Here is a 25,596-nt window from a genome sequence, read left to right as displayed (position 1 = left end):
TCTACCTCATTAAACTGGTTCTATGTCAGTGTGACTGAACTCTTGTCAATGGAGTCAAAGCAAAACAAAACTGGTGCAGTGAGGTGAAGAATTGGGAATAACATGAATAAAACTGTCAAGTTTTATCTAGTCTGAATTTTTTTCTTGTGAATATTTATATAAGTATGCTTAGCAAGATACACACATGGGAATTAAGTTTTGAAAGGAATGGTCTTCAAAATAACCTTCCAACTTCTGGAATAACTCGTTTTATTCAAGTACTGAATCTAAGCTGCACAATGCCCACTGAGCAATAGCAGTACTTCAGAATGGACACAGTCCTAACAATATGAAGATTAAGAAGTTGAATCATCTGTTTCCTATGCAGTGTCAGGAAAAGGCTAAAATCTTGGTCTTTTGAAGTTTTCACCACTGAATAAAACTGAAAATATATCTACTAAAGAGTACAATTTAAGTTATTCAACAAATGAACTTCTCAAGTTAGGAATGTATATTATCTCTTACTTTAAACATTCAGGGAGTCAGTAAAAAACTAAGGATCAAACTCTGTCTTCACAGTTGTGTTCAAGTTCACATTGCTAGTTTTTATCTGCCTAAGTATCAGATATGCAGTACCCTGAAGCTTGTTGTTCAGTTCCACATGCTCTTTCTTTTTCCTGGAAATATTCAAATACGCCTTGAGTTAGAAAATGAATGAGTGTAGCTACTGATGTGCTAATTGTGCTCAGGCTCAGGTCTTGCACTGCAGTCAAATGACATAGAAAGCCCTAATATACAACCTACAATACTCATCCTCCAAAGTGGAACAGTTGCATGAGAACAGTCCACTAGAAATGGTTCCCTGTGAAAGCTCCCATCCTGTATTCAGGAGCTGTTTGGGCAAGTACTTATTGGCCTGGACCAAGACTACTGCAGGTACAGTCCAAACAATTTAATATTATAAATAGTAAGATTGCAGTACCTAGTGAATTCCTTTGATTTTTTATTTTTTTTGTTGTCATTTATAACCAATAATTTCTATATTCATATGATACTACAGCTTAGATGTGGGGGTACATACAAGAAGGTGAAAAAGATCCTAACACCAGTGTGTATTTAAATCACCTATATTATAATATGTGTTATAGATATATATTCTTACATTATGACTTCCAACATGTTAGATATCTGAACGCTTTCATGTAAGGAGAAATGTCACAGCAGGGGCAACAGAGGTGCCATCTGCACATATAACAGCATACAGTATTGGTTAATCATAACCCATAAAATACTGTTATAAGTGACATTCTTTTACATTGTTTTCATCCTTCATATTTTTTAGGGTGATAAAATGGCCTAAACCTCGTATCAGAGACTATAATGATGCAGCCAAGTAAATGTCCCCTTCTTATCCTCTTAAAGAGACTTCTCAAGGGCATTATAAGATCACAGTAGTCTATATAAAACCAATGAATACTGTGAAGATTTCAAAAGTTATATTCAGACATGGAATGCAGGTAGAGATCTCATAATTTCCGGGCATACAATATTACTTTTTTCTGCAACTAGTTTATGACAAAAGCAAACAAACAAACAAAAACAAACACACATAAACTATCAAAAAACACCACACATGGACATTTATCCACAATACAGTAAAATGCCTAAATGTATGCTTAGACTTGCTTATGTCTAAATGTCTTTATCAAAATACTTCAAAACAATAAAAGGAGGCAGGATCCTTGCCCTGAAGATTGTTCAATTTATTTTATGTATGTTAAATGTATCTTAATTTAATATAGCTCCCACATGACTACCACAAATTTTTACTTTAGAATTTGTAATCTTAGTTGTTAAGATACCTCAGAGCTATTAAGATAACTATTTCTTTTAACCTTTGTACAATTATGTAGATGATTTGAAGATGACAACTCTATGACACCTAAATCCATTTACTAGATTTATACCTTTGCATAATAGGAGAAAATTTGGAAGATGGAAAATCTTGTAATATTAATGCATAAAGTTTCAAGCTTGAAGATCTACTAAAAATAAATTCAAGAATGACAGACTGTCATCAGTGTGTAAAAGATTTTGGAAAAGCAAAATGCAAAGAAGGAATTAACCAGAATGTACAAAAGAAAAAAGTACTTAAGCCTTATTGTCATTCTTCTGGTAAAGTTAAAATATGTAAGATGAAACTAGACATGGAGTAAAAGAAGAAAATAAAGGAAATACATGGAATAATTTGGCTACATCAGATAACCTGAATCAGAGCAAAGCATTTGCATCCGTAGAAGACATGCATAACACAAAAGCTGCTAAAAATAAAGGCTACTTTTATGATCATTTTATTTTCTTGTCATTCATCTAGCTCACATTCAAACACAAAAGAAAAAAAATAACAAACACAATTGCATGCATAAGCAGGAGTGCTTTCATGGTCCTATTATTGTAACTGTATTCCTGTCAGAAGTTATGGGTAATCCTCATACGCTTTATATTGTTTTCCTTCACTTGTTTACTGTATTACCCCCGTACTGTATTACTCCCACAGTTGTTTACTTGCACTTACTGAAGGAAGTTTGATTGCTTTCTTCTGATTGTAAGATTGAAGATTGATTGCTTTCTTTTCATTAGATGGGTGGGTAGAAGTGATAGCATCTAACTGAGTTACTATGTTAAATACTCTATTTCATTTGGATATGTACTAGATACAATGTCTGTAAAAGCATATTGTGGCTTTCATCAAAGCTGTCTGCTAAACTAAAAGACTGTATTTCATAGAATGTTTGGAAAGCAGGGAGAGACCTTGGAAATAAAGAGGTTTCTTAACACACATTTTAATTTTTTTTTAATCTGTTTAGAGTTCCAAAATACTTGGTAGACACAGGTAATTTTTTTCTTCTTGGTGACAGCTGTAGCACTGACAAGGCCTTAAGAGAAGGAAATGCAAAAGCTGTATGCTCCCCAGCTAAATCTGGCTGCAAGAAGGAGTATTCTGTATTTTATAGTCAGAAGCTGCCTTCTTTTTCCTGAATAATCTCTGGTTTATACCGAATATCATAATTTTACCCCAAAACACAGCTCTTTACAGTGTATCCTGAGTACAGGCAGAATAAAAGTTTGCACATTGCTTTCCAAGCTATATGCACTTTTTTGGACAGCCAAACAATCTGTCAGAAAATAACTATCAAAAATAACTATCAAGTCTACTTTACAGTTTTTTGTTTGTTTGTTTTGTTTTGTTTTGTTTTCAGGAGAGAAAAAAAACTTCAACTCATGATTTTTATTAAGCCATTGGAAGTTCATATTTTTGAAACTTTTATTCCTCAGCTGTACTTGTTGAAACTCATCAAGGCAATCATGTATTTGACGTTACTGGCAGAGAACAGTCATTTCTGTCTGTCAAAATCTTTTGATTTTTTCCTGGCTTAGGAACACTTAATAAAAGCAGAGTTGAACAAAATCCATCTGTGTGTAGCTGTATGCATATCTGTAGTGATCATTTCTCTTTCTATGTAACATCTAGCCATTTCACTAAAGAAAGTGCAAAAGAGTGCTTCCATGAGCCCAATTCTTCATGATACAGCATGATCCTATAGGTACACACCATTTATCATCTTCTGCCCATATATGAAAAAATAATTTAAGTATTTAAAGTCAAATTTCCACTATTTCTTCTATACAGCTCACAAATATGAAAATGCTTTTAGTCAAAATACATACTTAAAGTATGTATTAAAGTACATACTTAAAGTATAAAATTGTCTTTTTAGGACCCCACACAGAGCCTTTTTTTTTTATTTTTTTTTTTATTTTTATTTTTCCCTTTGTCTTGGAAATTTGTGATACTTTTTTTTCAGTGTATTCTTTTTGATATGCCAAACCACAACTTCAAAGCAACACACATTTGATGTGAAGAGCATCATCTTATTTACATTTGTGGATAGTCACTCATCTTGGCCCAATCTCAGTTTGGCCCAATCAAAGGAGATTGTAGATTAATACTTTTTGATTGCCAGAGTATAAGGTTAAAATAAAAATAAATAAATAAAAAATTATCTTCATAAGAAAGATATAAACACTCTTCAAATCAAAATACTGAGGCAGGTTTCTGTCTTGTTTATGGTCTTCTCACAAATCTGAAAATGGATTGACTTCAAAAGGCTTTACTCTAATTCTCACTTATTCATTTACACAAAAGTCTAAGTGAGAATTAAACCCGTATGTCAGTAATTGTGGGCAATTTTGTTCTCTTAGGTTTTCTAAGCATTCAAGTCTAGAGAATTTAAAAATACAAAAGAAAAAGATCCTAACAAACTTATACAGACAGTAAGTGCAAGGGAGCAAACAACAATAAAAAATGGATTATAGATTTCTCCCTCTTTGTCTCTTCAAGGCTCAGAAATAATCAGCTTCCCTGAGGGATATGTATGTTTTTTATATACGAAACAGTTACAATGTTGATATGTATGAATTATCTAATATCATCTATAACTTTAACAAAAGATTATCATGATACATGATACTTCTGATACAATGCATTTTACACATTTTACTTCTGAACTATTGTTTGTAGGGCTGTCAGCTGGTTTATCATGAACATCAAATATAATTTTTCTCATCCAGGCAGCAGCATTGATGAAAACCGAAGCCTCCATCTTGCTCAGTCAGAATTGATCTTTCATAAAAATCTCTCTATCCATCATTCTCAAGTACAGCCAAAGTTTTATTCTGTTTTAAGAGTAAGACTGCATTTTCTTGTATGAATACACACAAAACAGACCTTTGCCTGACACTTTGGGTTGTACCATCCGTGCCCCAAATACATCCTGTGCTTTGTAAAATTATAGTTCTAAAAGACGGTATAATTATATAAAGCCAAGAAAAATGACAGGTAAGGGATCACTATTGAGTGGCATAGAGGAGAAGTAATGTCTAAACTATAAAACTGGAGTTTAAATCATTTAATCAGTTAATCAAAGTTGCTTAAGTCCTCAGTGTCATCCTGTTTTAATTCTCTTCAGTCCTGTTGCATTCATGTTGGTTATCAATATTATAAAAGGTGATGGGTTTTAATTCTTGGGCTTGGAAAAGGGACTTTAAATATTTTTTCCTGTTTTGTTTTAAACACAGCAGTATATATTTCTATTTTTAACTTCAATGTGTCCTTTCAGAAACATGGTGTTTTCATGCTTTTGCAGTATCATTGATTCAAGCTATAGAATTTGATGCCACTGCAATTACTCTGGTCCTTCTGGGTGACGATAGCTCATCTTGTTCAAACACACATTGCTCACTTCTGCTCATATGAGATATCATGGAAGTCTTTTGTTTAGAATACCTGCAGACAATAGTACTCTTCTCCCCATGTTTTTAGGATAAAATGTAGACATTGTCCTTATCACTAGTAGATTTGAGAGTTGATCTTTATACTTCTATAAAATAATATTACATCTTAGAAAATGTGATACAAACAACTAATTTATATATTTCTGAGATTACACTCTAAAATTTATATGAAACATTATTAAACTGTTGAATCACCACGAAAGAGTGCATTTTACCTCTGTGTCAGTGAAACAATTCAAGTGAAGAGAAAGGAGGTGTACCCAACTGATTTAATTATGAATTTTACATAGCTTTCAGGAATTTCTTTAATGCCTAAAATCCTGGAATATGGTGGTTAGGTCAAACTTTAATAGTTTCCAGTTTGCATGGATGTATATACCCATGCTTTAGAAAGCAAGCAAGCAAACAAAACCAGAAAATCAGTAAAACAAGGCAAATCATAACATGAAAGTTACCTGAGATGTTTTTAATCTTGGGACAACTTTCACAGAATTGCTGTTTCCATTATGTTCATGTTTCACTTTTCTTGAAATGGACACTGCTACTGTAGAACCGTATCTGTAGAACCATATCTGCTTTCAGTCAAGACGTTTTCCTTTGCATCCAAAAGATATGTTCTTCTTGGGAAAGACTACCTTCTTCCTAAAGCTTAATGCTTTGTAGCATAAAATAGTGGTGATTATCATGAGATGTTTGAGGACCTACCTTTATTTTCCAATACATTGTTATTCAATAACTGTTGGGGAAAAATAGTGAAAAAATAATATCCTGCTTGGCACAATGGAGTCATGTAATAAAGGTAATTTTCCTTTTTTGAAACTGGTGCTTTATGAAGAACGTGAAACACAGAAGGTAAAATAACAGACTAATTAACTTCTGAGAGATTATTTTTTGACTTTTCTTGTTAGATAAAACATGAGACCATATACTTAATGGACTATTAACTTGTATGGCTTTTAAGTTTATAAATGATGTTTTATTTTATATTTTGTATTATCTAATATTTGAAATAAATTCATGTTCTGAACACAGGAATATTTCTTTCTCTCATGATAACAGAAAGCTTAACAATATTCTCTGCAAAAAGGACTGTCTGTTTCCCTTGAATCATAAGTGTTTCTTTTTTCGCTAATTATGCTCAGATGTGATATAGATATCATATTAAATTAAAAACATGGCCAAATTCTGCTTTATCAAAGCATAGTGGTAGATTTTAATATACTGTGGATCATATTTATGAATAGCAAAGAGTAGACTGTGCCCTATAATACATACAAAGATACAGTATAATACATACAAAGATAAAGCAACTTTTCAAAACAGCACTTTGTATTCTTACGCTGAAAATTGGAAATGAATATGCACAACTACTGCACAATGCATGTAGGTTTTAATACTGTTTTAGTACTGTTTTTCTTGCTTTTCTAGACTTTCATGCATTAAAATCCTTTCAGTACCATGCTTCACATATGATTATAGAGACCAACTAAATAAAAATGAGACAGGAAGTAACAGTAGTAGCTTCAAAATAAACTACTGTGATTTGAAAACATCTTCTGCCTTAAACCACATTCTCAAGACTGAATAGATTATTTCTTGTCTTCTGTAATAATGTAAGCGATGCTAACTGTTGTAGATAAATATGATTTCAGATTTAGCAATTACTTTTAGAGCCATTTTATAGACAGCTTTGTGTGGATTTGCATAAATCTAGCTTACTCCATCATGATTTGTCTGGAGAGGACATATGTTAGATTTCAAAAATTTTAAAATTAATAGTGTGTATCATTCATTTATTTTTCAACGTGCTGGGGAAATTCTAAGCTTTAATCTTTTTATTCCTTGGCAACTTTTCACACTGTCCTGCAAGTGGGCAGGCTGGGGGTGCACAAGGAGTTGGGAGGAAAAAGAACCAGCTACATTGATTTAGTAAATGAATAAATTCTGAATTTGTGAGTACAGGAGTATAAGAAATTCTAGCATCAAAGTGTAGTCCTTAAAATTTATGCTGCAGTGAGCTGTCACTTTTTGTCAAATGTTTTTTTGCATGGAAGTTTTAGTCATTCATATAAAAGAAAATATCTTACGTGATAAACAAAGAACAGAAAATAGATTAAATGGATATATAGTTTGTTCAAAATATTTAGCAAAATATGTTTTAATTATAAATGTTACACAATATAAATGTAAACATAGATAAATTAGATAAAAAGGCCATTGTGATGTCAGCTGTATTTTATAAAATTCTGAAAAACAGTACAGTTATATCCTAAAGCTTATATGCATGAGCAGAATGTTTCATTTAAAGCTGCTTGAATTATAAGGATTTGATAAGCTTCAGATTTCTAGAATTGGCATTTATTTAAAATACAGTCCAGAACTCTGCTGAGACATTCCTTTTAGGACAAATTTGAAAGTTATCACAGCATTCTATTGCACATTAATTATGCTTTTATCCATCACAAGTTTGAGCAATAAGAAAAGCTATATATTTTTCTTTAGATAGTTTGTATCACATGTAAGAAATTTTGTAAATCTTTAAGTTATACATATATTTAATTGCTTATGTTAATTCACAACTCTATAGCAATTTTAATTCTCAATTTAGCAGTTCACAAGTGCTAAGTCTTTTACCAACACCTTGGCTTAATCCTTTGGTTGCTTTCCTCACTCCCAAGAGCAATCAATTCTTGCAGTATGTGATTATATTTGTGAATGAGAAACCATAAAGTTCACCATTGGACAATGTGCTTTTCTAATACAATCTTCCCCCCCCTCCCCCCCCAGACTGTATGCATTATCTCTCTTCTCGTTGCTTATGTTTTTGTACAAATGCTTATGCATTTGTACAGTTTATTGGACAACTTTCAGCAGCAAGCTTACAAGCTTCCTTTCCATAGTTGCTTGTAGAAGAGTATAGCAGCTCTTCCTGACCCAGTAGCTGGAAAAATGATGCTATGACAGAGGATCAAAAATTTCTTGATTCCTTTTAATCATAAATTTGAATCTAGAATATTATATTCTATTATATATTATATATATTTTTATTAGATGTATTAAATATATTCTTATACAATATATATTAAAGAACTTTATGTAAATTCAAACAAAAGTCTAGGAAAATAAAAGAGGAGTAGGGGAACGTGAAGGAGAGGGGGAAGGGGAAGAAAGAGATGGAACAATACTAATTTAACATTTCAATTATACTGTTTTGATTTCTATATTTTTTCTAGGCATGATTATTGAGTTTTGCAAGTGTGGGCTCACATCCAAGAAAACATTTGTGAATTAAATGTCCTTTACATAAAAAAATGTGAAAAACATAAAAAGATCATACTCAGCAATCTTGTATTTATGCATCAATGGATTGACTTATATATATATATTTAAAAGCAATAAATGAATGAGCTTTATTTCCTATTTTTAATCTGTTAAGAATACAAAAACATTGAATGAATTTGTAGAAATATTAGTGTGTAATACTCTACTCAATAGAATATTGAATTAAAATAAGACAGGCAGTCCTATTATTATAATAGATTTGAAATGCAATACAGGAGTTCAAGGTTCTGAAAAAGTTTTATAAAGCAATTCAGTGAAGGTCATTCATCAGATATTTTATCCAAGCAGAATGATGGAGTAATGTGCACAAATAAGAGCATTTTTGTTAAATTGGAATACTGATTTAAATGTAATCTACACAAGTGATTCATGGTCATGGGAGTTCAACTGATACGTATTCAAATTAAAGATGTGTCAAATTATAATTACCTACCAATGCAGATTTGTTTTACACTTAGGAAATAAATTATTTAATTATTTCCATGCACATATGTCTGTATGATTGTCTATTTTCTATAACTGATTGTGATGGTCTATCACATAAATGTTTGCTCTTTTTTGCTTTACCTTTTTTTTTTTTTTTTTTTCAATGTAACTTCTTTATCTAAATAAAAATCCTTAAACATCATCTACTTCCAACCCCCCTGCCATGGGTAGCGACACCTTCCACTACATCAGGTTTCTCAAAGCCTCATCCAGCTTGGCCTTTAACACTTCCATGGAAGTGTTCACAACCTCTCTGGACAACCTGTGCCAGTGCCTCACCACCCTCTGACTGAAAAATTTCTTGCTTATATGTAATTTAAACCTACCCTCTTTTAGTTCAAAGCCGTTACTCCTTGTGCTATCACTACACCCCCTGACAACGAATCCCTCCCCAGCTTTCCTGTAGACCTCCTTTAGGGAAAGCCACTCTAAAGTCTCCCTGGAGTCTTCTCTTCTCCAGGATGAACAACCCCAACTTCCTCATCCTGTGTTCATAGGAGAGATGCTCCAGCCTTCTGATCACCCTCCTGGCCCTCTTCTGGACTTGCTCTAACAACCATGTCTTTGTGCTGGGGGCCCCAGAGCTAAACACAGTACTACAGGTACTGTGTTTAAAATCAAAAGCAGATTAGGGGGGAAGAATCACCTCCCTCAACCTGCTTGCCACACTTCCTTTCAGGCAGCCCAAGGCTCATTTAAGGCTCTACACCATCTGAAGGTCCAAAATTCAAATTAAAATCCAAACACTTCCTGCCCATCCATCTTCTAACACTGGATCCTCACCCAATTTTTGTTACACTCATGTGGATGCCAGCCAAGTACAGCCTGAGTTTTGACAGAAATCTTGAGAATTTTTTTACAACTTATTTGATTCCTATCTCTTTATGCTCTATATTTTTAAAGGGTGAAGTTGTGGAACTGAGAATTCAACAGAAAATACCTGAAAATTTTTATGTTAAATTTTCTTTCCTCAGGTCTGGAAGATATCAGAGTCTTACCAACAGCAGGTACTGGGAAACATATTCCTCATGCACAACTCAGAATACTCCTAGCCACTCATATCCTGGCTTATTTCTCTCTCCTTCCTGTTTTTTTCAGTCTTTTTTTTTTTTTTTCTCCTGTATAAAAAAAAAATACTGATGCTCTTGTGTTCATCTTGGAAAGCTAAAAGAAAGATGATTATGATAACAGTGCAAGACAAGGAATGTTCCCTCTCTCTCAAATAGTCTTTATACCTGGTATAAAATTCTGCATTGCGTAATGAAAAATGACATGGCCAAAATTTTATTGCTGAAGTGGTGAAGGAATTTAGTTCATTTGTAGCTACTGAATAAAAGAAAATCTGTAGAGAAGATTATAATAACATTCTGTTTCTATAGTACGTTATGCAGGACTCACTGTATATGTAGAGAATGCAAGAGAAAATGAAGGTTACAAATCTTAAGGAACTTATGTAAAAAGAAATATTGCATAAGAATTGATTCTGAGATGCCTATGATGAAAGCTTTAAAGCATATCAAGATGAATTTGGTGGACATCAAAAGTAGAATGACATAATTATCTGAAATTCCGGAGTAGAGATCTGATGATTAAAATGTAGAACTACGTAAGAAAAAAAAAATGCATATGCATCAATTAATTTTCAATTATCAGAATATATATATATTTATTTAAATGTAATAATTCTGTGCAATCCCTTTTGCCTCTTCTTAACCAATAATGTTACAATCAGGTGGTTGGAAACAACTAACCATAAAACCACAAACTCCATCTGTCAATCCACCAAGAAAAGCTGAGAAACCTTAATAAAGTCTAGAGTTTTAAAGTTTTACTTAAAGGTAATTGCTATTTATTCTTTCAAATTATTTGGCCATAGATTGTATATAAACAGTAAGAAAGATGTGAAATAAAATTGTCTGAAACTCTTTTGTAACCTGGAATAAACTTCCCTGAGACTTTAAGACCCTTTTTAAATGGATTTGTTCTGAATGATGAAACTGAAGTGACATCAGTAGCATATATGATGAAACAGACATTGTACAGGGAAGGTACTGCCTTCAACAAGACTCAAAGAAGGACAACAAAATCTCAAAGGACAAGGAAATAGTAGACTATTTCAGCAGCTGAATCAGTGAACTAGCACTGAAGCATTTGATATCTATATCAGCTATCTTGAACAGCAGCCTGATAGAAATGATAGAAGCAGGTATCTGAATGCTACTATATAATTGTTAAGGATCCACTGTCAAAGAACAAGTAAAGATATCCCCAAAACAAGACAAAAGCAAAGGAAACTTTCTTATTTGGGAATTATATCCTTCTAGACAGTTTTATGATAAAATAAAACATCACTTGAGCATGTAATTTACTAAGAATTTATGTATAAAACTTATACTGTGTATATTTAGGTCCCATAAGGGAAAAAAATATTTCTTATGGAATTATAAATATAACGTGTCAAAGTTATTGGGGTTTCTTTTTGTCTTTTGTCAGATATTTGTTTGCAGTAACAACACAAGCTCAGTGTGTTTGGTAGTATGCTTGTTAACGAAAATGAATTTTAACCAATTTTAATAAAAGTAGTAACAACACACTCAGTTTAACAAGCTTCATATCATTTAGGTTTGGATGACATTGTTAACAACCATATCTTTTGTATGAACTTATAAGCTAATAACTAACTGTTTTTCAATTAAGGAACACAAAAATAAATCATGAATGACCTAGTAAATTTATGTTTATTTTGTCTTTCCTTTACTAACAGCACAGGGAAAAGTGAGTTAAAGAACTAGCAAATTAGCAGTCATTTTAATCTGACCTCCTGGCTTTCAGTTATGATTAAACACATCTTTGAATAGCATACTTTCTTGTTCTTCATAGCTCAGTCATTATTTTAGAACTGTCATCTCACCATTGTGTTATACATGTTCAGTAGCTCGGGTCACTTTTTAGAACTTTTCATTGAAATGCTGTTTTTAAAAGGCTGCTTAGTCTCTCAACAAGCACTTTTTGTCATAAGAAACTAGAGTTTATCATGCTCCAGGAGAAGAGCTAAGTCCTTCAGTGGTCAGTTGCTAAAGGTAATTAATTCATCTCTACTTTAGAATAATACCTGTATTGTCAAAAAGGAGACAATGAAGACATTAATGGGATTGCCCTACTGAGTCATTATTCTACTTCTTGTTTGTGTGACAACCAATCAAAAATCATACTCTGAGTTCCTAAATGGTAACAGGAATTCAAATTAGCTTGCCATTGTGCATGAAGTTGTTGATAATGTAAGCATGGAAGTCATTTGGAAAAATACTAGGGTATCATGCACGAAGAGCCACATAAACACGATGACTAGAGTAATAGAAAATTAGATAAATTATAGAGGGCAAGATCATGCTTTTGAGTATTAATAAGAATTTGTGCTACAAGTTTATTAATTGAAAATGGCCAGTGTAAATGATGATGATGGTGATAATAATATGGTTTTCCATTACCTTCTGATAAACTATAAAAAAAAAAAATCAGTAGTAAAAAGAGAAATGTTAGCTCAGAATATATATTGTAGGATAGAGCACCAGTAACACAGGAAATTGTTAACTCTACCTTAAAAACTCTTGGTGAGATCTTATATGTAACAATAATAAAACTATTAATGTATTTGTCCTGTACATGTGTGTGGGCCAAGAGAAGCTAGTGTGCATGAGTAATAAAGAACCCATCTTGCCAAAAAAAGGCAAAAGCTTTAGTGTGATATGCTCGAAGACCATGTTCAATAAGAAAAGAAGGAAACTCAATCTGAGCTGAAAGAATAAATTAAGGAAAGGATAAATTTACATCTAAACTAGAAATAATAGGAAGATTCCAAAATAACTCAATGAGGCTCAATTACAGCCTTTTAGTAGGACTGCCACTACAAAACCATAAAAACTATTTTTAAGATGAATTTTGACTAGTGTACAAAAGTGGTCTGATTACTGAGGCTAAGGTTTATGTTTGTTTGTTTCTAAATCTTTTGCCAACTATTTGGAAAAAGTTAGAAAAGAGTCCATAATAATTTTCTATCAGTCCATTGGAGTGTTCAGGTTTAAATAATAATAAAATTATAAGAATAAATATTTTGTTTTACAGGACCAAATATTCTAGAACTTCTGGAAAAATAATAATAATATTAATCATAATAATAAATTAATTACTGTTTAGGGATTAGGTTGCTTTAAAGCAAGCAGGAAGCCATCTCATAATCAACATGGATAGTGTTTCTGATATCCTGGAACACTTCTGTGTCATTCACTTGTCAGTCTTGTCACTCATATTGACATTATATGTCATCATCATCTTAGAATCATCTTACTTATGTCAGATCAAAAAGATGGAACACAGCAACAAATACCTGTCTTCACTTCAGCTTGGATTTGGAGAAATCATGATATATAAAACATTGGCTAATATCATTTCTGTCTGTCTCTCTCCATTCCTCCACGCCACCTTCCTCTCCCCCTCTCCCTTCTTTTTTGTTTTTGGTTACAACAGTTTGCACTTTATGAAGAAGGTCTCGCAGTACTGGAAAGTGATCAAACATGATCAAACATTTACAGAAGCATCTGATGCATTTTACTGGCACAAGATTATCACATCTTCACCTGATTAAAAAAACAGTTACTGCTCTATGCTTCCCCAGCAATGAGTTTGTCCAAAGCAAAAAATAGAAGGGTTGCAAATCTTCCTTCTATTCTTCCTTCTTTTACTTCACAAATCACCTGTCAGCTCTTCTGTGCTGCTTTAAAAATAATCTGCTTCTCCTTGAATGAGAAAATAGTAGGCAACAGCCCTTATTATCAAGAAGATTTTCCTGTAGAATAACTCTCTTTATGTAAAGAATTACATGGCTGAAGGAAATTAAAGAAATTTTTACCCTTGGAATAAGTACTACTAATTATTTTTCTTTTATCAGATTTTCCAAGTGTCTTAACTTTCTCCCTGCTTATTGTATTTTTTTATAATCAAATGTGATTGTCACGATAGTATCAGCAGCAGTAATAGGACCTAAAACCCCAAATCACATTTAAATGTTTGATGTTTCTACAATCAACAAGCACTTCAAGTTTGTAGACTTTGCTGGCCCCAGAACACTCATCAGTACATGGTCTTTCTCAGCATTGTTCCTTAATTATGAAGGCTTGTACTGGGTGTGTCTGGGATGGAGTTAACTTTCCCTGAAGCAGCCCATTGCTGCATTGGGCAGAGCCCAGCTGTGCTCTACACTTGTAGCTAGAACAGCAGTGTTTTGTCTATTGCTGAGCAATACTGGCACAGCATCAAGACTCCCTTAATGCTTAACCCCGACTCGCCCCCCCCCCCAAGAGCCAGCAGGCTCTCAGGTGGGCAAGAGGTAGGGAGGGGACAGCACCAGAGCAGCTGACCTAAAAAGAACTAAAGGGATATTCCTTACCATATGGTGTCGCACTCAGCAATAAAAGGTAGGAAATGGGAAGAAGGGGGGAAGCTCTCATTATGAAGATTTCTTTGCTCACAAACAATGGCTATGGGTATTGAAGCCCTGCTTCCTGGGATGTGGCCAAACATTGCTCATTGGTGGGAAGTAGAGAGTAATTTATTTTTGCTCTCTCTCTGCTTCTGCATGGCCTTTTCTTGTTTTTCCCCCCTCTTCCTTTTCCATTTAATTAAATTATCCTTATCTCAACCTGTTGTTATTTTTTTTCCAGCATACTTTCTTCTCCCCCTCTCCTTCTAAGGAGGGGGAGTGAGAGAGCAGTTGTGGTGTTCAGCTGCTCAACAAGATATAACCACCACAAGGCTCTTGGTCAAGTTATCAAAAAAACAAACAAACAACTACAAAAACAAACAACAGAAAAACTTTCAGAAGTGTTTCTGTTGCATTTGCAGAAATCAGACAGATAATAACCCATCAGGAATACCTACCTGTTAGCATGTCCAAATGCTACTATGTGCAGACAGATGTACATAGTAATAATACAGGCATAGGCAATACAGGTGCTTTGACAGCTTGTCAGGTGGAAATGAGTTAAGACTACTGTCATTATAAACAAAATGAGCAAAATGTTCTGCATTCCACTTAAAACTTCATCCTGAAAAACAAACAAAAAATTAGTTTTCACTTATTTGCAGAGGTATATGAAGACATGATCAGAATCACAAGAAAGAAAGCAATATCATTAGCATGTCAGGGCTGTGAGTAAATCTTACCTTCTAAGAGTTCAGCTGGCTGACTCCAAGCTGAATGTAAATCAGCTTCTTGACTGCGAACAGCTGTCATGAACAAAACTAGAAAGGGAGGCTGCTCCTCCTTTCTTTGGGAGCTGCTTTTAAATTTCCCAAGGGTGAGAGTAAATCAGGCAGCAGTAAGGAGTTATGACATTGACTTAAAAACTTAGGTTCAGGATCTAACATGTGGGCAGTGATCATGATCAGCCTGAGTGCTGTGCTGGTCCATCACAATGACACAGGTCCAAGATCAAGCAAACCAATAGGTCAGGGTTAGAATTGAGGGGAAGTGACCTGGTGCAGACAGTTTTAGTACAGGGCTTCAGCAGGAGAACTCTAGCATAAAATTAGCTTCCAAGAGTAAGAAGGGATACTTTTTCTTTTTGCTGTCTTCATAACAGCTCTTATAAGTGAGGGAACTGACCTTAGACTCAGCCAGCTGTACTTGCCTTAGCCAGGTAAACTCTTGGAAGAGGGGTTAGGTACTTTGTGTTGGGCAACAGTGTGGAGCAAAAAACAAAGATCAGGAGATGAAAGATGAGGATATATAAAAATCTTGTGGCCCAAAGTAAGAAAGTTGGAAGATGCTATCAGTATACTCTCTATTTAGATTTATTTTTTGCTTTTGGGGGGTCAATAAAGACTGTTCTCTACTAACATACAGATGTCCACTTACAGCTGTACTAACAGCTAGTAACTTGGCAAATGACTGCTAGTATCGTTTTCTACACAAACATCAATTTAAAGAGTCCCGTGATTTTAGAAAAATATAATTGAATCTTACTTCATTAACTGCTAATTCATATGTGGAAATGAGATCAGGCAGAAGCGAAGTTCATTTTTTATTTTTTATTTTTAGCAATTTTTGGCAAGGTTAATGAGATAACAGAAATAAGAAGATAAGTCTGAACTAAGTAAAAAATCATAATCTATCTTTAAGTCCAGTCATCATTCTGGTACGTAAAGAGCTACCATTTCAGATTATGGAGTTTAAAGGATTTTCATCCATTTATCAGTTCTAGATTTCTCACCTGGTTGTTATGATTTCTATGTATGTGTCCATTCTGATTTGTTGCAGAAGGTTATGACTCAGAAATTTTCTTGCATAAATGTTAGATAATGGTTACTATGTTCATTTCAACACAGTGCTACTCCAGCCTATGTTGTCTAGCTTGTTATGATCATTTTTACATCATAGATTCTTTAAAAACTCTGATTGATTATTAGTAATAGATGAGAAATATCAGACTTGTGAGACTGGAAGGACCTGTGCTCTTAATCAGTAACAGCTTAGTCATTCAGACAATTAAATATGAGTAGCTATTTCTCCCCCAGGTCAAGTTTAGGGTTTTTCAATTTTAGGCTTTTCTCTTTTTTATTTGTTTGTATGTATTGTTTTGTTTTTCCATGTTTGTTTTTCTGAAGTGTGGATCAACCGCTGACATTTCGATGTTATATCCCCCAGTTCATCCTTTCCATTGTGTCAATATTAAACAGAAAAAATATGTTGGGCGTACTCTTTGCCAACTGGATTTCTCAAGGATGCATTTATATTAGGCTTATAGAAACCATAGGTCACTTTTTATGTAATGAAAAGAGATGGATAATCCAGTTATTCATAAATTTATAATAATAATCAAGATGGCAAGTGGGTTGCTAACTTCACTGCTTCAGCTGAAGTCCCAACATTAAACTAGAGAATGTGGGCATCAGCTCCCTAACCTTAAAAAGATAACTGGATAAACCTTAATAATTCAAGACCCTTTATGCTAAGCTGTGTTAATTTGGAGATTTTAAAGTGTCAATTAATGTTCATAAATATAGAGTTGGATAGACAGTAAGAGAGTAGCAAACATCAAACTTACAAGAAAGGCTTCCTTGAATTGTTGACCTTGTGAAAAAAAAATAATCTGAATATTAAATCTATAAATAATAACTATACACCTGTATAATAAAACATATGGAGATTCCAAGCATAATTCCTCTTTTATAATAGACAATAATTTGGCATGATTTATTTTCAATGGTAATGGTATTGCTGATATTTTTCTGTAATTCAAAAAGTTAATAGTTCAGAATTATTCCAGGGACTTAAATTTAACTTATTCACTTACTTATAAGTACTCAAGACAATAGGACGTTATTCAGTAACTTATTTTTTCCTATCACTTTTTTTTTTCCCCACACCAAATTAAAGCAGTAATAGTCATATTATTTTCTGTTAAAAATTAAACCTTAAGCAACATAGTTCAGATATTCAGCCAACACGCTGCTCAATACCTACCTTTCCACTTTATTCCATTGTGTGCAAAGGTGTTCATAACTGGTTAAATGATCAGAAATACCCTAGAGGTTTTTCTACAAGTATGTTCTCTCAGGACTTATGAAAACTATAAATTTCGACTATAGGACTTTAATTCCACACTCTAATAAAAAGAAACACTTAAAATAGTATTTTTTTTTTCTCTTCAACATGTTCAATGCCAGGCTCAGATTTATGTTTGTCCATTCCTCAAATACACACTAGATTTTACTGTACCCTCTACTGCAGGGACAATTGTGGTGGTTTTACCGTGCTGGGCAGCTAAACCCCACAACCGCTCTCTCACTCCCCCTCCTTTAGATGAGGAGGGGGAGAAGTAAAGCAAAGAACAACTCACAGGTTGAGATAAGGATAATTTAATTAAAGGGAAATAATTATAATAATTAAATAAAGACTACCATGAACTAAACAATTTAACTAAGGGGAAATAAAAAGGGAAAGGGGAAAAGGGAGGAGAAAAGGAAAAATAAAAAGAAGGGAGGAAAACAAACAAACAAAATAAATGAAGGCTATATGGAAGTGCAGAGGAAAGAAATTACTCTCTACTTCCCACAAATGAGCGATGATTGACCACGTCCTTGAAGCAAGGCCTCAACGCACACAGCCGGTGTTCGAGAGGAGGAACGCCATTTTCCCAACGAGAGCCCACCCCTCCCCTCTTCTTCCTGTTTCCACCTTTTATTGCTGAGTGTGACATCACATGGTATGGAATATCCTTTTGATTGGTTTAGGTCAGCTGCTCTAGTGATGTTTCTCTCCTCACTTTTTGCCCACCCCCTAGGAGGGTTAGAGAAAGGCCCAATGCTGTGCAACTGCTGCTCAGCAGTAGACACAACACTGGTGTGATAACACTGCTGTTCCAGCTACAAGTACAGAGTACGGCACTGTATGGGCTGCTGCCGGGAAAGTTAACATTCCAGCCAGACCCAGTACAACAATGAAGCAGTTTATAAACAAACTGAGTTGTCTCTGTTTTGATCATCAAACACAGAAAAATATAATAAAATTAGAGGCCAAGTCATTATCTAGACAGCAGAAAGAGACTCTTGTTTGGGATCAGCTTGAAATTTACACAGCTATTAGAAGAGAAATATTACTTATATGTATATATATATACAAACCTGACAAATTTGTTATTAAAAACAAATTGCTACTTAATTCCACAAAACTATTACTAATATCACTGTTTGTGAAGACTTTTTTTTTTTTTTTTTTTTTTTTTTTTTTTATGTTTGTTCAGTCTTGCAGAATGAAGCTTATTTCCCTCAATGAACAAAACATTTTGATCTTTACTTTGTGTTGATTCCAGAGTAATGTAGCTACAAATGGGAAGCATGGTTTCTTTAATCTTTCTACAAAATGAGATGAAAGTATTTAATAAGATTATTACTATTCTCACATCAATCAGCATTTCACATTAAGAATTTTTTTTGTTTGTTTGTTTTGTGTGTGTGTTTTTTTTTTTTTTTTTTTTTTTTCCCCCCTCTTAATCAAGTATAGAAACTCTCCAAATCTATCTTTCTGGTTATTTATTTATTAGCCTAATGTAACCAGACAGTTAATTCACACTTAACAACATCATGTACAGTCTATTCTTTACAAGTCTTGTAAGGAAAATCCAGCTTACCAAATTTCACATTTGGTCTTTCAAGGTTTTATTCCAACTATATTGAATTTGATATATTGACAGCTAACATAAGTAGAAATACTGAATCAGAAATCTAGTTGCATTACAGAGGTGGTCTTTCAAATTTCAAGTTTATTTTCATGGTCCATATATAAACTAAAACTTGAAAATAACCAAGGCTTTGAGAAAAATTGTTTATCCCACATATATCAACTGGAAGCTTTTCTGATAGACTCCTTGAATATTTTGTTTAGTTCTTCATATACTTTACAATTTAGTATTTATCCCTACTATTTCCACAGAGACTCTTGAAAATAATGAAATGAAATCCTCCAGAAGACAGTAAACAACATTAATAACAAACATTTTCTGATGTGAGTCAATGCTAATACTATAAGTATTTTTTTTAACCACTGCTGATGTTGCATTGACAGAAAACAGTTACTAGTCACCCCTCTCCCCCCTCCCCTTTTCTTTTTTGTGGCCAATAGAATAAATGTCACTAATTTTCTCTCTATTAGAACTTTTGATGATTTCATCAAAATGTGTGTGCTAAAAGATAAAGAAAACAGTTCAGAGAACTCTCTTACACCTGCTGACATTAAAATCCAAAGAGCTTGTTCTTTGTGGTTTCTGATCTTCAGTAGTTACCATGAGTTTGAAATCGTAAGTTTTCTTCTTCACAAAGCACATCACTCTCTGTCCCCTCCCCACTTGCATTCTGCTATTGACAAAATATTTTTAATATCTACACAATTGTAATAAAGCTATAATGCTTTGGTCTCATTTGCCACTAAAAGGAGATCATAACTCCCTTGTGGGCACTGAAATTTTGGGAATTGCTTATATTACTGATAATGACTTAATTTTATTATTTGATATTCTCCTGGTACTGCTCTTTTTATAAACTACTCAGATCAGGAGTGTACCCCAACCTTATCAGCACATTCTATTTTCAGAAAAAGAATATATATATACATAATAAAAAAGTATAAAATTGGAAGTTCAATTTTACCAGAAATTAGATCATTATTTGAAGTTAGAACTCTGAGTAAGGAAGAATTGGGATAGAAAGAGGAAAAAACAATTTTCATTTAGTAGTTCCCTTACATGTAGTATGCTCATGCTTTGCCCTTTTGTTCTTGCTTACTTTGAAAGAAGTTTCCTTTCAGAACATTGGGTATACATTTCAATGTATTTGTGAAGGAAAGTTTGGGTGGCCTCTGTGAGAAGAGGACAGGGTTGCCCCATGCAAGACATGGTTCTATCTGGCTTCATAGCAGAACTAGAGCAGGACATAGTTGAGCCAATTCACAAAGTTTTGATGCCTTTGTGAAAACACACTTAAGAAAGAACAGAAAGTACTTAAGAGGAGTAGGTGCTTGCACAGCTTTTAGTGCAGAACCTCTTTGCTCTTGTTATATTACCAATTGCAAAATTATGCAAGTATATCTCAAACATTAAACTCTTCATTATTTGCATTAGAAATAAGGTTTACAGCAGTAAACCGAACAGGTTTATCCAGAGAACAGGTTTATCCAGAGAACATCCATACCGGATGTTCTCTGGATACCCAGTACCCTGAGCTGGTGGAAGGGGATGGGGAGCAGGATGTGGCCCTCATTATCCATGAAGAACTGGTTGGTGACCTGCTACGGCACTTAGATGTGCACAAGTCGATGGGGCCGGATAGGATCCACCCAAGGGTACTGAGGGAACTGGCAGAGGAGCTGGCCAAGCCACTGTCCATCATTTATCAGCAGTCCTGGCTATCGGGGGAGGTCCCAATCGACTGGCGGCTAGCAAACGTGACGCCCATCTACAAGAAGGGCCGGAGGGCAGACCCGGGAAACTACAGGCCTGTCAGTTTGACCTCAGTGCCAGGAAAGCTCATGGAGCAGATCCTCCTGAGAGTCATCATGCAGCACTTGAAGGGGAAGCAGGCGATCAGGCCCAGTCAGCATGGCTTTATGAAAGGCAGGTCATGCCTGACGAACCTGATCTCCTTCTATGACAGAGTGACGCGCTGGGTGGATGAGGGAAAGGCTGTGGATGTGGTCTACCTTGACTTCAGCAAGGCTTTTGACACTGTTTCCCACAGCATTCTCCTCAAGAAACTGGCTGCTCTTGGCTTGGACTGGTGCACGCTTCGTTGGGTTAGAAACTGGCTGGATAGCCGGGCCCAAAGAGTCGTGGTGAATGGAGCCAAGTCCAGTTGGAGGCCAGTGACTAGTGGCGTCCCCCAGGGCTCGGTGCTGGGGCCGGTCCTCTTTAATATCTTCATCGATGATCTGGACGAGGGCATCGAGTGCACCCTCAGTAAGTTCGCAGATGACACCAAGCTAGGTGCGTGTGTCGATCTGTTCGAGGGTAGGAAAGCTCTGCAGGAGGATCTGGATAGGCTGCACCGATGGGCTGAGGTCAACTGCATGAAATTTAACAAGGCCAAGTGCCGGGTCCTGCACCTGGGGCGCAATAACCCCAAGCAGAGCTACAGGCTGGGAGAGGAATGGTTGGAAAGCTGCCAGGCAGAGAAGGACCTGGGAGTGATGGTTGATAGTCGGCTGAATATGAGCCAGCAGTGTGCTCAGGTGGCCAAGAAGGCCAACGGCATCCTGGCTTGTATTAGGAACAGCGTGACCAGCAGGGCTAGGGAGGTGATCGTCCCCCTGTACTCGGCTCTGGTGAGGCCGCACCTCGAGTACTGTGTTCAGTTTTGGGCCCCTCGCTACAAGAAGGACATCGAGGTGCTTGAGCGGGTGCAGAGAAGGGCGACGAAGCTGGTGAGGGGCGTGGAGAACAAGTCCTACGAGGAGCGGCTGAGGGAGCTGGGCTTGTTCAGCCTGGAGAAGAGGAGGCTCAGGGGTGACCTTATCGCTCTTTTTAGGTACCTCAAGGGAGGCTGTAGCGAGGTGGGGGTTGGCCTGTTCTCCCACGTGCCTGGTGACAGGACGAGGGGGAATGGGTTTAAGTTGAGCCAGGGGAGTTTTAGGTTAGATGTTAGGAAGAACTTCTTCACTGAAAGGGTTGTGAGGCACTGGAACAGGCTGCCCAGGGAAGTGGTGGAGTCACCATCCCTGGAAGTCTTCAAAAGACGTTTAGATGTAGAGCTTAGGGATATGGTTTAGTGGAGGGCTGTTAGCGTTAGGTTGGAGGTTGGACTCGATGACCTTGAGGTCTCTTCCAACCTAGGAAATTCTGTGATTCTGTGATTCTGTGATTCAGTACCTAACATATAAACCCTCATTTCCCAGAAACATGAGGCTCATTTCCAGCTACTGTGAAGAAAGAAAAACCAGAAACTAGTACCAGAAAACAAAAAGTCAGCTGAATATACCAAGGTCCAGTGGACTACACAAGCCTCTGAAGGAGACAGAGTGAGATCTGATTATGAAGAACTCCCACTGCACAGTCCAGAAGACATCTGCACTTGGTGAGTGGTGTGTTGTGACTTGGCTGATAATGCAGGTGGGAGCTGTTGCAAGAACTATGGAATTCAACTTATTAATAAGATATACGGATGAATTTAGGTTTATCCTATAGTTAATAAAGTAAAGTGTAGCTGTGTATTAGGGCTATGATAACTTAGTGCAGTTAGGTCATTAATTTCACAGGTGACCCAGCAACTTCCTTGCTAGTATCTGTGAGAATTAGACAATGTACTCGTAGAAGACAATAAAACAACTTTTGATGAGGTGATTGATTCGACCCTGAATGCATTCAAAAATATTTGATTAACTGTTACAAAAGCTCTCTTAGTGGGAATTTCCACAATATCTGGGATTACCCTAGGCAGTTCCTGCTTCCTAGAGAATTGATAAGAACTACATGTATGTTTTTGTGTTACTTAGCATGCTGGAGAATTTGACCATCTCAGAGAAAAGGACTACTGAGGTAGTCCTTGCTGCAGATTCAGCAAACAGTATAAATACTTGTAAATAGTCAGTATAAAATGTTCCTGCAGATCAATAAATGATCACATATGATAAGTCTTTTGCATTTAGTAAAAATAGCTAAAGGATATTTTTATAGTTCGCTTCATATAATTAATAGTGATGAATCTCACATTAATGAAGTCATCAGGTAAGACTGTGGGACAGCTAGAATTGAAAATAACAGTGCTTTTGATCTGGGTAAAGATTCAGTTTCAAAGAGCTTTGCAACATAGGTACCCATCATCATCTAGAGAATGGCTGAGCATCATGCTTGGGAGACTTGATTGCCTGGGTGAACATTAAATCCTAAAAGATCTAAGGAAGTGTTTGTTTGCTTGGTTTTGTTGGTGGAGTAGGAGTATTTTATTTATTTTATTAGCATGCTATCTGTACTTCTCCTTGACAGTGTATTAAATAGCTATGTAAGGTCTCAAATTACTTAAAATTTACTATGCTTGCTACTTTTGTGCCATATATAGATAGTGATGAATTACGATGTTTTTACCTTTTCACTGTGGTTTTCCTTCAGTTCAGAAGTATAAATTCAATTGTACTTCAAGACAAAATAATTCTAGTTAGATGGATCCAGTTATTTAGTAACTGGAAAAAAAATATATATATTAAGTTTAATGTCTATTTTAAAACCATTATTTTTATATATTTTACTTTCTGCTGTTTATGAATTAAGCTTTGCTCCACAAGACTGGCAAAAATTTCTCAGAATCTTTCTGACATATTGAGAATAAAATCAACAGTGTGGAGGAAAAAACAAAAATCTCCATCATGCACCAGTCTGCTGTTTCTGTCTGACTTTGAGTTGTACTTTGAAATCTGGTCTTTCCTTTTTAAAGTGAATGTTTATTTGAGCATAAAGAAATATTTCCTTCTCGGTATACTTTGTGGAAAAGGTGAAGCAATTCTAATCAGAATAGATCCATAGTTAAATCTCCAAGTGTTTCCCAGCAGTTTAACAGTAACAATATTTGAGAAGGAAATATTGAGAAGGAAATATCTCATCTCCACAAGATCCTTGATAGCTAAGGAGCAGCTATGAACCCACCCTGCTTATATATGTAAATATCATTTTCATTATTCAGTGCTTCCTCTCCATGTATTCTAAAGGTGTGGTTGTTTTCTATAGGTGTTTTAGTGGGAAAAAAAGCAAAACTTAAAACTCTGAGTCTTATGAATCCAATCTTTCATTTCAGAAAACAGAAGAGAAACACACTTTCTCATATTATTTCCCATACCTCTGGGCAACTAGGCTTTCAGTACCTCAATTTTAGTCTAAATACTGATGAGGGAGTAAGGACTTTGTAATAGGTTTCATGATGAGACTACAGCTCAAAGACCCATCTTTAAAATATCATCTTCATGCTTCATTCACCACTGAAAAATAATGTTATGACAACAATTTTCCATTTACATGTGTCAGCAGGTGGCACTCAGGAAGATGGGCAAGCAGTTCTTTACAATATTTGTTTAGTACCTAACAAAGTATAATACACTGGGATCATACAGAAGATTAATTTCCTTGCGAAGACTCCTGTCCTATAAACTTCCTCTATCCCCCTGGACATAATTAAAGAGCACAATGCTTTTAACTTCTTTACATATAAAAGTCTATAACATTTCCTCAAATTCCTTTAAGGCGCCTGTCATGGGTACAAGTTTCAAAGGATCTTGAGTTGCATGTAGACCTTTACTAAAACAAGACTACACAACAGCACAGAGTGCTCCTCACCCTACTGCCCAACAAAACCCCTTTTTGTTTGAAACCTGGTAATGGATTCTCAATCTAATGCTTATTTAATAGCAGAAAAAAATCCTTTATAATGAGGGAATTCTCTGATTTCCTTTGCTCTACTTGGAGGTTCAAAGGTCTGTACAATTGTCTGAAGATCCTTGCTTTCAATATTTGAAAAGATTTCTTGGTGTTAACATCTGGAGACAAATGCATTACAGAATTGCCAGCTCTCATTCGTGAGTTAGATCTCACTACGTATAGCAGACTTCTTAACTTCTTAATCATAAGAATTTAATTAAGTACAAGTAGAGTAAATGTAAATGTTCACATTGCTATTTTGTCCAACAGTTACTTCAGCTGGAACACTGAGCTTGTTACATAACACCAGATAACATGGATATATAAAACAAAGACTTGCCATGGATTGTGGAACAGGGTGTCAGCCTTACACTTTTCTGTAGACAATTAAAAAAAGTTATTCTCTTTTTAGTTGTTGAACCAAAATGGATTTGTAGTTTCAGTCCAGCAAGACTGAAAACTATTTCATAACAGTGATCACTTAAAC

General features: G+C 35.2%; 1 long non-coding RNA gene across 6 annotated transcripts; it reads right to left on the bottom strand.

The window, feature by feature from the left end:
* Positions 1-3,253: 3,253 nt before the first annotated feature.
* Positions 3,254-18,379, bottom strand: LOC311433599. 6 transcript variants are annotated; one of them, XR_014690852.1, is made up of 4 exons: positions 18,276-18,379; positions 15,097-15,263; positions 13,547-13,716; positions 3,254-10,280 (listed from the first exon to the last, which is right to left on the bottom strand). It is a non-coding gene; the product is annotated as an uncharacterized lncRNA (long non-coding RNA). The 6 variants fall into 6 exon arrangements; XR_014690853.1 differs by having other exon boundaries at positions 18,269-18,377; XR_014690856.1 differs by having other exon boundaries at positions 3,254-5,420; positions 5,790-10,280; positions 15,097-18,360.
* Between the last annotated feature and the right edge of the window lie 7,217 nt (positions 18,380-25,596).

The sequence above is a fragment of the Aythya ferina genome (genome assembly GCF_964211825.1).
Source record: "Aythya ferina genome assembly, chromosome: 3".
NCBI classification, from domain to species: Eukaryota; Metazoa; Chordata; class Aves; order Anseriformes; family Anatidae; genus Aythya; species Aythya ferina.
Note: the sequence above shows the minus strand (reverse complement) of the source record. Positions and strands in the feature narration are given on the sequence as shown.